This window comes from Salmo salar, chromosome ssa22, assembly GCF_905237065.1.
Source record: "Salmo salar chromosome ssa22, Ssal_v3.1, whole genome shotgun sequence".
Classification (NCBI taxonomy): Eukaryota; Metazoa; Chordata; class Actinopteri; order Salmoniformes; family Salmonidae; genus Salmo; species Salmo salar.
In genome coordinates this window covers 8,342,141-8,356,287 of record NC_059463.1, presented here as the reverse complement: position 1 = coordinate 8,356,287, position 14,147 = coordinate 8,342,141, and the positions used below count along the sequence as shown (strand labels likewise).

Here is a 14,147-nt window from a genome sequence, read left to right as displayed (position 1 = left end):
TTAGCTTGTATAACAGCTTAGGATAATTTTACAATTCGCTTATGATAAAGTAAGGATGTGCAGAGTCACCTAACAGTACACGTACTGTATGTGACTATATGTACACATGGCATGGGCAGATGTGATCAATAATGATGTCAATATGTAATGCATTATCATACCCAGATGTTGACTTTTAGCCCCTCGCCCTGTGACCAGGGAATGGACTTACTTGATCTCTCTCAGAGTCCTCTCTTTTCCTTCATGCCACAGTCCTTCTGATACATGTGTGGCGTCTTCTTTTTGAGAGGCAATACACCCTTTGCTGGCCTGCCCGTACCCTTCCACCATGACTGCTGGGGATAGGCTTACTGACATACACAGTACTTATTTGGCTGCAAGTCTTGAAAAGGAGGTACCAAAGTCAACCATGAGTTGATAGATAGCTAACTCCTCCCTCAAAACGAAGGTACCTGCTTGACATTGGACCGGGCTCGTTCTTATAGAGTACACTTTTAAAAAGAGGTTATAGAAGTGTCATCATGAGATTAACTTTCTCAGCAGCAAACATTGAACACTGTCCGGGCATCTCTACATCCTGCACTTTAAAGGTAAGATACCACTTCTGTTGATGGACCTAGACAGGTTAGTATGCTACTTAAGATAACTTTGGATGTTAAACTGCATGCCAAGGAGAGAGTAAGCATGTAATGATGACCAAGTATCATTTATCTGATTTCCCTTGTCTGAGGATGTAGTATCACTCTATTGGAGTCTGTCACTATATGACTAATCAAAAGCTACTTGAAAGACTCTCTTCTTTGAGCAGGATATTTAAATATACAATTTACTAAGTACCTTTGAAGTTAATGAACCACGGCTACACATTTGCACTTCTCATATGAATGTTTATGCCAGTAAACCAAGCACAGGATTAAACTGTGAACTCTCACTCTGCGTGTTTGTACAGTTTTCTTTTCTAGTTCAAATGTACTCAAAAGCCACTGTAAACAAGAACAGCCTTGCACATGCATAATTTAAATTGCCAATCACAACGCTTTCCTATACCAATATTTCACTTTGATGTGAAAAAAAACTACAAACACAACACTGTTCTTGACATGCATTCAGGCTGCTTTTGATTACTGAAGACCATGGTGTTACATTCCTTAATTGTCTCTCCTTAATCCATAGAGTGATGCATTGTGTTTTACTGAGTTTACAAACATATGCAGCACCCAGAATGTAGAATATTATCAAATTAAATGTGATACAGGGAACACTTAACTTGAAAATATAAAAATATGTAATTTCTGCACAGAACTAGAAAACTAAACAGAAAACAACAGGATTTGTGTTGAGCTATTTGAAAAAAATAAAGGCATGGTTGTCATCTTTCTAATGCTGATCTACACTGAAAAACAAGAACACAGAAAGGGACTGTGAATAATTCACATTGTGTTAAATGTATTGGTTTCCATTTCAAATTCATTATTGGCTCTTAAAACACTAGAAGAAATTAGTTGTCTCTCAGATTAGCATTCCAATGTAGTACAGAAAAACAGTTTTATTTTTATATACCATTGACAGTTAGCTTAGTGGAGCACTCTGCCCTGCTAAGGAGGTTCTCTGCAATGATTTTGTACTCTCCAGAGTCCTTGGCTCCAACCCTCAGTATGAGCATGGAGCAAACACCATAGGTGTTGGAGATGAGGTAGTTGGTGTTGGTGTTGAGGCTGATATTATTGCGGAACCATGTGACATGGGGTGCTGGGTCCCCTCTCACGGCACAGCTCATGTAACACTCATAACCTTGTGGAGTGGTGTGCATTTTCAAAGGGACAAGAAACTTGGAAGGGCGTTCTAGGTTGCAGGTCTTAGACTCTGGCATTTCCATCACAAACTTTTCTGAAAACACAAACACAGAGACGACGTGTACTTTATTAAAGATTAGTTATTTCACACATCCGAATTTGGCACACGGGCTGGACAGAAATTATAGCAGTAGAAAATGTAAATGTCCACTCACCGTTTGCTGGTCCCAAAAAAGTATCTTTGATAAAGCTTTAACATGATACAGTAATGGTATAATGTTAAAAGCGTTATTAAAGATCACTTTTGGGAGCAGCAAACTGTGAACTGACACTTAACTTTACCTAACGCCCTAATGACTAGTCGGGGGAGACTTTGGACCAGTCAGTGCCCAATCTCTCATTTATTGGAATTACCAAGAAGTGGCCCCCTAAATTGCTAGCCTTATAGTATCTTATGCATTTACACCAGTCTCATGCCTTTCAAAGCACATGGACACTGCAAGGACTGGCCCAGAATTCACAATGAAGAGTGACACAAACAGCTTTACAAACCTCTTTTGCCTGTGATTTCCCATTTTAGGGATTCAGAGGGTTTAGAAAAGGCCATGTCAATTTTAGCATAGACACGGAACTGGTACTCTCTGCCAGACATGATGTTACAGGCTGTGAACTTGTTGTTAAATATGGGGTCTGCCACTATGTGCCATGTTCTCTTGCTTGAGTCTCGCTTAGACACCAGGTAATGCAGCCTGTCGTCCCTCTTCTCATCAGGAGATGGCGTCCAGGAGACGTTCACTGTGCCCTGTACGTTCTCATCTACCTCCACAGGACCTCTAGGCTTGGGCTCATCTAGATGGGACCACAAATAATTGTGTGATTAATGATCAACACTGGACCGCAACTGCTTTCAACTTGGTTGTTTACAGAACCCCTGTCAGCCGTTTTAGCAGCATCTCACCTGTGACTCTGGTCTCAATGCAGAATGTCTCTTGGCCAACGATATTATTGATAAGAATGGTGTAGATTCCTGTATCTGAGCGCTCTGAAGATGGAAAGTTGGGATCCCCCTTCAGCATTGCTGATGGTAACCCGTTTGGACACAGGTACAGTGGTTCCTCCTTTAAAAGTTGTGAGCTTGCACTGGGGGACTGAGAGGTACCCAGCGTCACGGCTTCATTGCTCCAGACAACCACAAGGGGAGTTAGAGCATTCATTAAACATTTGGGTCTCAAGGTTTTTATATGACCAATCATATCGAGTGGTTCTAATGACGAATTTGACACGAGCCACCCGTCCCTGGGTGAAGATGGCTGACAAAACATTACAGTGGAATCAAATGTAGGTAGTTAGAACGTCATAATGAGTCAAGCAAAACATTTACAAATGAGAGGAATATGTTAGTTAATGTAGAGACAAACGTTTGGGCATCTTGTTTTGTCATGAAGTTAATTTACGAAACATCGCTATTTAGCAAGTTAGCTGACTAGCTAACATTATCCAGCTAACTAACTAGTGTTATGACATGAGTATGCATTTGTAATTCGTGTCGTTTAATGTTTTAGGGACTCCTGAGAAAACCAGCAAAACCAGGCTATCATCTTGTTGAAACAGTGGATGTAAAGAATCTAGCTAGCTAAAGAATTTACTGCAAATTGAAAGTACAATTGCGTAAGCTTGCCTTGCAATGCAGCTGAAGTAACATAGCTAGCTAACTATTTATTTGCTTATTGTGTAGCGGAGAATGAAAATAACTGTATGCCTATAGATGTGTAGCTAGCTACAGTATGTAGCCGATTTGTGTATGGACCCTAAAACGTTAGGTTCTGAACTAATATTCATACCAATCTCTGAACCTCAGCTTTCATATTTGTTGTAACAACTGTATGTCTGAATGGCATTAATGAAGCCGATGGATGGAGTAGATTATACAGTGAGGGGAAAAAGTATTTGATCCCCTGCTGATTTTGTACGTTTGCCCACTGACAAAGAAATGATCAGTCTATAATTTTAATAAGCAAAAAATACAACTAAAATGATAGACTGATCATTTCTTTTGTCAGTCAGCCAGTTCAGATGCAGGAGGGGTTCACCAAAACAGCTGATTGTAACCCAGAGGATTTAGGGAGAAGGGGGAGAGGGAAGAACTGAAGAAGGGACTATTGTGTGTGTGGTCTCACAGTGGCTACAGAGTACTTTATGCTGGAAAACAGACACATGAGGACAAACAATAGAAGATAATGTCAATAGAAAATACTGTATGTGACGCAGACACCTATTGGAGTGTACCTGAAACTTTTAAATATAGAGGGCTATGTGTCTCACCACTTGGTTATTGCAAGGCTAACCCCCAGGGAAATCATGACTTGGCAGCAACAGATGGTCCAGTGAAAATGGCTGTGTTTATGTGGTGTAAATATGAAAATTAGCAGCTGACATCCTAAGTTTTTTTTTAATTAATCCATGTGAGACAGGTTCCATGTACAACAAGACAGGCAGAGATGAAGAGAGAAAAATAACACAGAACAGTTGAATTACCTCTGGTTGTGGACACTTTTGCCAGCAATACAGCTTGCATGGCCTGTTCCTCATACAGTGAACATCTGGCAATATCTACATTTTCGACCCCTTGATCAGCTCGCTCTCTGAAAGTAAAAACAATAGCTTATTTTTTGTAGATATGAAAACAATAACTGAGATATGACCATTCAATCTAAAGCAGCAGATGTCATTTTCAGGATACGTCAACACAGCATGTAAAAGTTGGACGGAAGAACGCCCAGTGTTGCTTACCTGAGATGCCATCATCACACAGTCCTTCTTCGTAGGTGTCTGCTTCCTTTGTGTCGGAAAAAAGTTGCTTTAAGAACAGTTATTTTTTAATGAAAATAAAAAAAGTTTTGCTCTTGACAAAAAGACACAAATGTACCTCCATAGCATATAACAATTTGCCTGTGAATAACAACACCTTCATACAAACGTGCTACTGTACTCTCAATGATCGGCTATGAAAAGCCAACTGACATTTACTCTTGAGGTGCTGACTTGTTGCACCCTCGACAACTACTGTGATTATTATTATTTGACCATGCTGGTCATTTATGAACGTTTGAACATCTTGGCCATGTTCTGTTATAATCTCCACCCGTCACAGCCAGAAAGAGGACTGGCCACCCCTCATAGCCTGGTTCCTCTCTAGGTTTCTTCCTAGGTTTTGGCCTTTCTAGGGAGTTTTTCCTAGCCACCGTGCTTCTACATCTGCATTGCTTGCTGTTTGAGGTTTTAGGCTGGGTTTCTGTACAGCACTTTGAGATATCAGCTGATGTAAGAAGGGCTAAATAAATACATTTGATTTGATTTGATACTGTATGCAGAATTCTTGACGCACAACCGAAGATGCTGCCATATCCTGCCAGCACGCCCACAAGCGAGCCACTCAGGCGCAGAATGATGACACGTGGAAAAGGGAAAGGAATGAGATTGGAATAACAATAATTTGTTGCAAGTTGGGGAGGGGGGCTAATAGCTGAACTATTCAACCTTTACTAAAGAATAGTCTAATAGCGGAGCTAGGTGTGAAACCCCCCCCTCCTATCACAGACCAGATTTGCCCTAACGACCAAGGGGTAGCTTGCTACTCAATGTAATAAAGTAATGACTTTTCAAATAAGTTACCTTACATGATATGTTGGCTGACAATTTGTTAGCTACACTGTCCTTACGAACCCCATAGCATATCATTACAGCAGTATGTACCGGTATGTTAGCTAGCTACCTAACTTTAGTAGTTATACATCAAACTTTGCCAGTATATTAACTATAACTACCCAACGTTTATTGACTTGATTATTCCCGTCATTCTTAGCTTAGCTAAATGGTATAATCGTTGTGCGTTCTCAATGGACATTCGGGTGCTTTCGTAAATCTACACCGATTTCAGAGCACTCTCGTCTGAGTGTACCAGAGCACAGAATAATGAATTTACGAGCGCTCAACACTGGTTGAATATGGCCTGTGTCAGTAAACGTCCGGAAAAATATCGTATTTAAATTGTTTACAGCAGCACAGTCACCAACACTCTGGTTAACACGAAAACTGCCTAACCAGCTCTGCTAGGGCGAGTAAAATGGTCAGAGTGGTCTCATTTGTGTCTGGAAGTTACTAGCAAGCTGGTCAACATTAGCTTGTGTGCTTGACTGCCTTTGTAAGGCCAGAACGCTCAAATCAACCTTACTCCTCGGCCCTAAACTTCCAGTGCGCACTCCGAGAGCAAAACGGTCTGAATTTACTAACTGACAATCTGACAATGCTCTGAATTTATGACCGTCACGTTGTACAGCACCATATTTTTTATTCCATCCCTGAGGGTTTCGTTTTTTCGTTTTTCTCTGAATAGAAACACCATAATATTAATCTGATTAATTAAGCCAAATTTCTTAAAATCAATCCCATATACTATGTTATTACAAAAAAAGGTTTTAAATTCTCTGGTAATACCAATACGGAATACTGTCAAATGATTTTCAAAGATGCCCTCTGGTGGTCAAACTAGCAATAACTTAACAATAACTTAACAAAAAAGTAACAGAAAAAATGGCTGACAATTTAATGACGTGCCACAGAATTCTGCGGCAGCACGCAAGGTGTGCCGCAGTATGACAACTTTTAAAGGAGGAACCACTCACTGTACGCCGTCCTTCAGCCAAGTGACATCTGGCCAAGGAGAGGCCTTTAAAGAATATCAGAATATAATCACTTTATCTATATGACAATACTATCCAAATGGTAATGTGAACATTTAATTTGGGTTCTTTCCACTTGTATGGAAGTGGATATTCTTTTAGATTTAGAAATAAATATACATTTTTACACTGTACCTCAAAGTTAATGTTGAATCGTGCCGAATTCCCTGCTTGCACCACCATGAAACTCTTGATTTTTTGATCAGTGAATCTTTGCCTGACTGGAGCATAAGAACAACATGTTTTGTCAACATTGTGGAAGAAATGCTTGCAATCAAACTAGATCCTCTCATTTTTACATTTACATTTTAGTCATTTAGCAGACGCTCTTATCCAGAGCGACTTACAGTAGGGAATACATACATTTCATACATTTTCATTTCATTTCATGCATTTTTTTGTACTGGCACCCCGTGGGAATCGAACCCACAACCCTGGCATTGTACACACCATGCTGGCGTTGCAAACACCATGCTCGACCAACTGAGCCACAGGGAAGTCTCTCAATATCTTGATGCCAATAGGGATGTTAGAAATGAATGGTCTTACCAGGAGGAGGCATAGCCAGAATGTAGTTGTCCAGTTCTTGGGGCTTGCCTTCTCCACAGTCATTGGTGGTGACCTCTCTCAGCCAATACATGGCCATTGACTTCATGCCTTTCACTGTGAAGGAGGTCATCATGATGGGGTTAGTGTTAGCGTCCCACTCTGGGCTTTCTGCTGGTCTGATATCCACAAAGTATACCTTGGCTTCATCCTCAACCCCCTCTACCTCCCTTTGTTTAGTCCAACCCAGGTGGTGTAGGTAGAGTCTCACCTTCAGGTTAAAGACTTTACCGGGGGGCTCTGAAATGATACACATAAGTGAGATATTAATAGGTCTCTTAAACCTATGAATTAATTTGAAAGAATATCTATGTACTCAAAGTACCATTGAGTATGACCTACTTTTGGGGTCCCTGGAAAACACAAACAGAGCGTCAAATTCACCAGCTCCAGAGTTGTTGATAGCTGCCACACGGAACTCATATTCCATGCCCTCTTATTAGTCTTTCACACCAAACTCGTTCTCTGTGGTACAAGCAAACGTACAAAAATATAACATAAGTTATGGGTAAAACTTCGACACTCGTCTATGGAATAAACATGGTTCATGGTATTTGCAGCTAAACAATAAATTAATACAGGAGTGGTAATGGTGAAACCTTTTATCCTATCATCTGCAGGATGGACAGGGCTCCATTGATTGCTTCCCTTCTTGCGTTTCTCCATGTTGTATCCCAGAATGTTGGTTCCTCTAGTGTTAGAAGGGGAAATCCATGTCAGAGTGATGCAGTCCTTGAAGGCGTTGACCACTTTGGGTGCAGAAGGGGGTCCAGGGTATGCTAAGTACAGAAATATAATTTGGTGACAAATGTCTTCTGGTTCTGTGTAACTATACTAAATGTTTTTACTTTATTTCACCATTTGAAGCTGTGGTGTAGGAATTCTGGACAATGCACATTGAGATTTCCAAAATAACCAATAGTCTTCCGAATCACGGTAAATTGGCCTCTGATTTATGTACTCACCTTTTGTGCCTGCCTGGACATCCACTGTCTCAATCAACTCACTGGTGCTCATCTCAGTCTCGGCCATGATTTTGTAACAGTACTTCCTGCCATGGTCCACATCAGTGTCTTTGTAGTGGGCCTCTGGACCAATCGGACCCAATTTATTCCACATGTTGCGGCCTATCTGTTGACATTCCAGGATGTAGTTTGCGATCTTACAGCCACCATCATCCTTCGGGGGCCTGCACCTGATATCAATGGCATTTTGAAAGGATTCAATAATCTCCAGAGGTCCGATGGGAGGGGTGTGCTTCTCTGTCAAGAAACAAATGCTTATTTTACTCTCTGTTGGATTGCTCTAAACATGGTGCAAGTTAATGAATCACTTTGATTGTTTTATGTATTTATTATAACATTTCATTTTATCATACAGTTGAAGTCGGAAGTTTACATACACCTTAGCCAAATACATTTAAACTCAGTTTATCAGAATTCCTGACATTTAATCCAAGTAAAAATTCCCTGTCTTAGGTCAGTTAGGATCATCACTTTATATTAAGAATGTGAAATGTCAGAATAATAGTAGAGAAAATTATTTATTTCAGCTTAAATGTATTTCATCACATTCCCAGTGGATCAGAGGTTTACATACACTCAATTAGTATTTGGTAGCATTGCCTTTAAATTGTTTAACTTAAGTCAAACGTTTTGGGTAGCCTTCCACAAGCTTCCCACAGTAAGTTGGGTGAATTTTGGCACGTTCCTCCTGACAGAGCTGGTGTAACTGAGTTGGTTTGTAGGACTCCTTGCTCGCACACGCTTTCTCAGTTCTGCCCACAGATTTTCTATAGGATTGAGGTAAGGGCTTTGTGATGGCCACTCCAATACCTTGACTTTGTTGTCCTTAAGCCATTTTGCCACAACTTTGGAAGTATGCTTTTGGTCATTGTCCATTTGGAAGACCCATTTGCGACCAAGCTTTAACTGATGTCTTGAGATGTTGCTTCAATATGTCCACATCATTTCCCTTCCTCATGATGCCATCTATTTTGTGAAGTGCAAAAGTCCCTCCTGCAGCAAAGCAACCCTACAACATGATGCTGCCACCCCCGTGCTTCACGGTTGGGATGGTGTTTACACTTACACTTACGTCATTTAGCAGACGCTCTTATCCAGAGCGACTTACAAATTGGTGCATTCACCTTATGATATCCAGTGGAACAACCACTTTACAATAGTACATCTATATCTTTTTTTTTGGGGGGGGTTTGAAGGATTACTATATCCTATCCCAGGTATTCCTTAAAGAGGTGGGGTTTCAGCTGTCTCCGGAAGGTGGTGATTCTTTGGCTTGCAAGCGTCCCCCTTTTTCCTCCAAACATAACGACGGTCATTATGGCCAAATAGTTATATTTTTGTTTCATCAGACCAGAGGACGTTTCTCCAAAAAGTACAATCTTTGTCCCCATGTGCAGTTGCAAATCGTAGTCTGACTTTTTTATGGTGGTTTTGGAGCAGTGGCTTCTTCCTTGCTGAGCGGCCTTTCAGGTTATATTCATATAGGACTCGTTTTAATGTGGCTATAGATACCTTTGTACCTGTTTCCTCCAGCATCTTCACAACGTCCTTTGCTGTTGTTCTGGGATTGATTTGCACTTTTTGCACCAAAGTACGTTCCCATGGTGTTTATAGTTGCATACTATTGTTTGTACAGATGAACGTGGTACCTTCAGGCGTTTGGAAATTGCTCCCAAGGATGAACCAGATTTGTGGAGGTCTACAATTTTTTTTCTGAGGTCCTGGCTGATTTGATTTTCCCATGATGTCAAGCAAAGAGGCACTGACTTTAAATGTAGGCCTTGAAATACATCCACAGGTACACCTCCAATTGACTCAAATGATGTCAATTAGCCTATCAGAAGTTTCAAAAGCCATGACACCATTTTCTAGAATTTTCAAAGCTGTTTAAAGGCACAGTCAACTTAGTGTATGGAAACTTCTGACCCACTGGAAATGTGATGCAGTGAATTATAAGTGAAATAATCTGTCTGTAAACAATTGTTGGAAAAATGACTTGTGTCATTCACAAAGTAGATGTCCGAACCGACATACCAAAACTATAGTTTGTCAACAGGAAATGTGTGTAGTAGTTGAAAAAACAATTTTAATGACACCAACTTAAGTGTATGTAAACTTCCGACTTCAACTGTAGCTCAATATTTGAATTATTTATTTTAAACAGTCAGTGTTGCTGATCTTCATCAAGGGTGTCAATAATTGTGGACCCTACTGTACTGTCGTGCCTGGCTGTGCAGTCATGAGTGAACAGGGAGTACAGGAGGAACTGAGCACGCACCCCTGAGGGGCCCCTGTGTTGAGGATCAGTGTGGCAGATGTGTTGTTACCTACCCTTACCACCTGGGGGCGGCCCATCAGGAAGTCTGGGATCCAGTTGCAGAGGGAGGTATTTAGTCCCAGGGTCCTTAGCTTAGGGATGAGCTTTGAGGGCACTATGGTGTTGAACGCTGACCTGTAGTCAATGAATAGCATTCTCACATAGGTGTTTCTTTTGTCCAGGTGTGAAAGGGCAGTGTGGAGTGCAATAGAGACTGCATCATCTGTGGATCTGTTGGTGCAGTATGCAAATTGGAGTGGGTCAAGGGTTTCTGGGATAATGGTGTTGATGTGAGCCATGACCAGCCTTACAAAGCATTTCATGGCTACAGACGTAAGTGCTACGTGTCGGTAGTCATTTAGGTAGGTTATCTTAGTGTTCTTGGGCACAGAGACTATAGTGGTCTGCTTGAAACATGTTGGTATTACAGACTCAGACAGGGAGAGTTCGAAAATGTCAGTGAAGACACTTGCCAGTTGGGCAGCACATGCTCGGAGTACACGTCCTGGTAATCCTTCTGGCCCTGCAGCCTTGTAAATGTTGACCTGTTTAAAGGACTTACTCACATCGGCTGCGGACAGCGTGATCACACAGTCGTCCGGAACAGCTGATGCATTCATGCATGTTTCAGTGTTACTTGCCTCGATGCGAGCATAGAAGTTATTTAGCTCATCTGGTAGGCTCGTGTCACTGGGCACGTCTTGGCTGTGCTTCCCTTTGTAGTCTGTAATAGTTTGCAAGCCCTGCAACATCTGATGAGCATCGGAGCCAGTGTAGTACGATTCGATCTTAGTCCTGTATTGATGCTTTGCCTGTTTGATGGTTTGTCGCAGGGCATTGCAGGATTTCTTATAAGCTTCCGGGTTAGAGTCCCACTCCTTGAAGCGGCAGCTCTACCTTTTAGCTCAGTGCGAGTGTTGCCTGTAATCCATGGCTTCGGGTTTGGGTATATACGTATAGTCACTGTGGGGACGATATCCTCAATGCACTTATTGATAAAGCCAGTGACTGATGTGATGTACTCCACAATGCCAATTCCTCTCAGGAAGAGAGGGAAATGTTTGGCCTGGTGCTTTCTTTGTTCTAAGGAGAGAAATGGCGCCAAGCTCAACATGAGACATGGTTCTGAACAATGTATTAAACTGAATGGCTCACCACATGATTTGTATGAACCCAATATACAGTGTGATATTTTTCCTCAACTTTCAAATCAAATTTTATTTGTCACATGCGCTGAATACAACAGGAGTAGACACTACCGTGAAATGCTTAATTACAAGCCCTTAAACAACAATGCAGTACAAGAAACCGAGTTCATGAAATATTTACTAAATAAAGTAAAGTAAAAAAATAACAAAATAAAGATAATAAATATAATATGTATTAAAAAGTTTAAGACACATATTTTATCATGGTCATGTTTGTTACCTGACACAGATTTTATCATGGTCATGTTTGTAACCTGCATACTACTTATTTCATCCTGGAGATTTTTTTCTGGTCTTTCTGGTTCCAAGCACTCTTAACTGGCAGCTTCATTAAATAGTACCTGCAAAACAACAGCCTCAACATCAACAGTGAAGAGGTGACTCTGGGATGCTGACCTTCTGTGAGGTGTCTGTTTCTCAAACTAGACACTCTAATGTACTTGTCCTCTTGCTCAGTTGTGCACTGGGACCACCCACACCTCTTTCTATTCTGGTTTGAGCCAGTTTGCGCTGTTCTGTGAATGGAGTAGTACACAGCATTGTACAAAATCTTTCGTATCTTGGCAATTTCTCACATGGAATAGCCTTCATTTCTCAGAACAAGAATAGACTGACGAGTTTCTGACCATTTTGAGCCTGTCATTGAACCCACAAATGCTGATGCTCCAGATACTTAACTTCTCTAGGGCCGGCGGGACGAAATCGTCCCACCTACGTAACAGCCAGTGGAATCCTGTGGCGCGTTATTCAAATACCTTAGAAATGCTATTACTTCAATTTCTCAAACATATGACTATTTTACAGCATTTTAAAGACAAGACTCTCGTTAATCTAACCACACTGTCCGATTTCAAAAAGGCTTTACAACGAAAGCAAAACATTAGATTATGTCAGCAGAGTACCCAGCCAGAAATAATCAGACACCCATTTTTCAAGCTAGCATATAATGTCACAAAAACCCAGAAGACAGCTAAATGCAGCACTAACCTTTGATGATCTTCATCAGATGACACACCTAGGACATTATGTTATACAATACATGCATGTTTTGTTCAATCAAGTTCATATTTATATCAAAAACCAGCTTTTTACATTAGCATGTGACGTTCAGAACTAGCATACCCCCCGAAAACTTCCGGTGAATTTACTAAATTACTCACGATAAACGTTCACAAAAAGGATAACAATTATTTTAAGAATTATAGATACAGAACTCCTCTATGCACTCGATATGTCCGATTTTAAAATAGCTTTTCGGTGAAAGCACATTTTACAATATTCTAAGTAGATAGCCCGGCATCACAGGGCTACCTATTTAGACACCCAGCAAGTTTAGCACTCACCAAAGTCAGATTTACTATAAGAAAAATGTTATTACCTTTAGTGTTCTTCGTCAGAATGCACTCCCAGGACTTCTACTTCAATAACAAATGTTGGTTTGGTCCCAAATAATCCATATCCAAATAGCGGCGTTTTGTTCGTGCGTTCAAGACACTATCCGAAAGGGTAAAGAAGGATGACGAGCATGGCGCATTTCGTGACTAAAAAATTCTAAATATTCCATTACCGTACTTCGAAGCATGTCAACCGCTGTTTAAAATCCATTTTTATGCAATTTTTCTCGTAAAAAAGCGATACTATTCCGACCGGGAATCTGCATTTAGGTAAACAGACGAAAGAAAATAAAGCATGGGGTCGACTCGGGCACGCGCCTAAGCCCATTGTCCTCTGATCAGCCACTTGCCAAAAGCGTAAATGTGTTTCAGCCTGGGGCTGCCTCGATATCATTCAGCTTTTTCCCGGGCTCTGAGAGCCTATGGGAGCCGTAGGAAGTGTCACGTTACAGCAAAGATCCTCAGTCTTCAATAAAAAGAGCCAAGATGAACAAGAACTTGTCAGACAGGCCACTTCCTGTATGGAATCTTCTCAGGTTTTTGCCTGCCATATGAGTTATACTCACAGACACCATTCAAACAGTTTTAGAAACTTTAGGGTGTTTTCTATCCAAAGCCAATAATTATATGCATATTCTAGTTACTGGGCAGGAGTAGTAACCAGATTAAATCGGGTACGTTTTTTATCCGGCCGTGTCAATACTGCCCCCTACCCCCAACAGGTTAAACGAATCTAAAGAAGGCCAGTTGTATTGCTTCTTTAATCAAGACAACAGTTTTCAGCTGTGCTAACATAATTGCAAAGGGTTTTCTAATGATCAAATAGCCTTTTAAAATTATAAACTTGGATTAGATAATACAACATGCTTTTGGAACAGAGGAGTGATGGTTTCTGATAATGGGCCTCTGTACCCCTATGTACTGTAGATATTCCAATAAAAACAGCGGTTTCCAGCTACAATTGTCGATTTGATGTTATTTTAATGGATAAAAAATGGTGCTTTTCTTTAAAAAACAAGGGCATTTTAAGTGACCCCGAACTTTTGAATGGTAGTGTAAATATGA

The 14,147-nt window shown here is 40.8% G+C and overlaps 1 pseudogene; it reads right to left on the bottom strand.

Moving 5' to 3' along the window:
• Positions 1-1,388: 1,388 nt before the first annotated feature.
• LOC106582602 (immunoglobulin-like and fibronectin type III domain-containing protein 1) lies at positions 1,389-8,257 on the bottom strand (annotated as a pseudogene).
• Between the last annotated feature and the right edge of the window lie 5,890 nt (positions 8,258-14,147).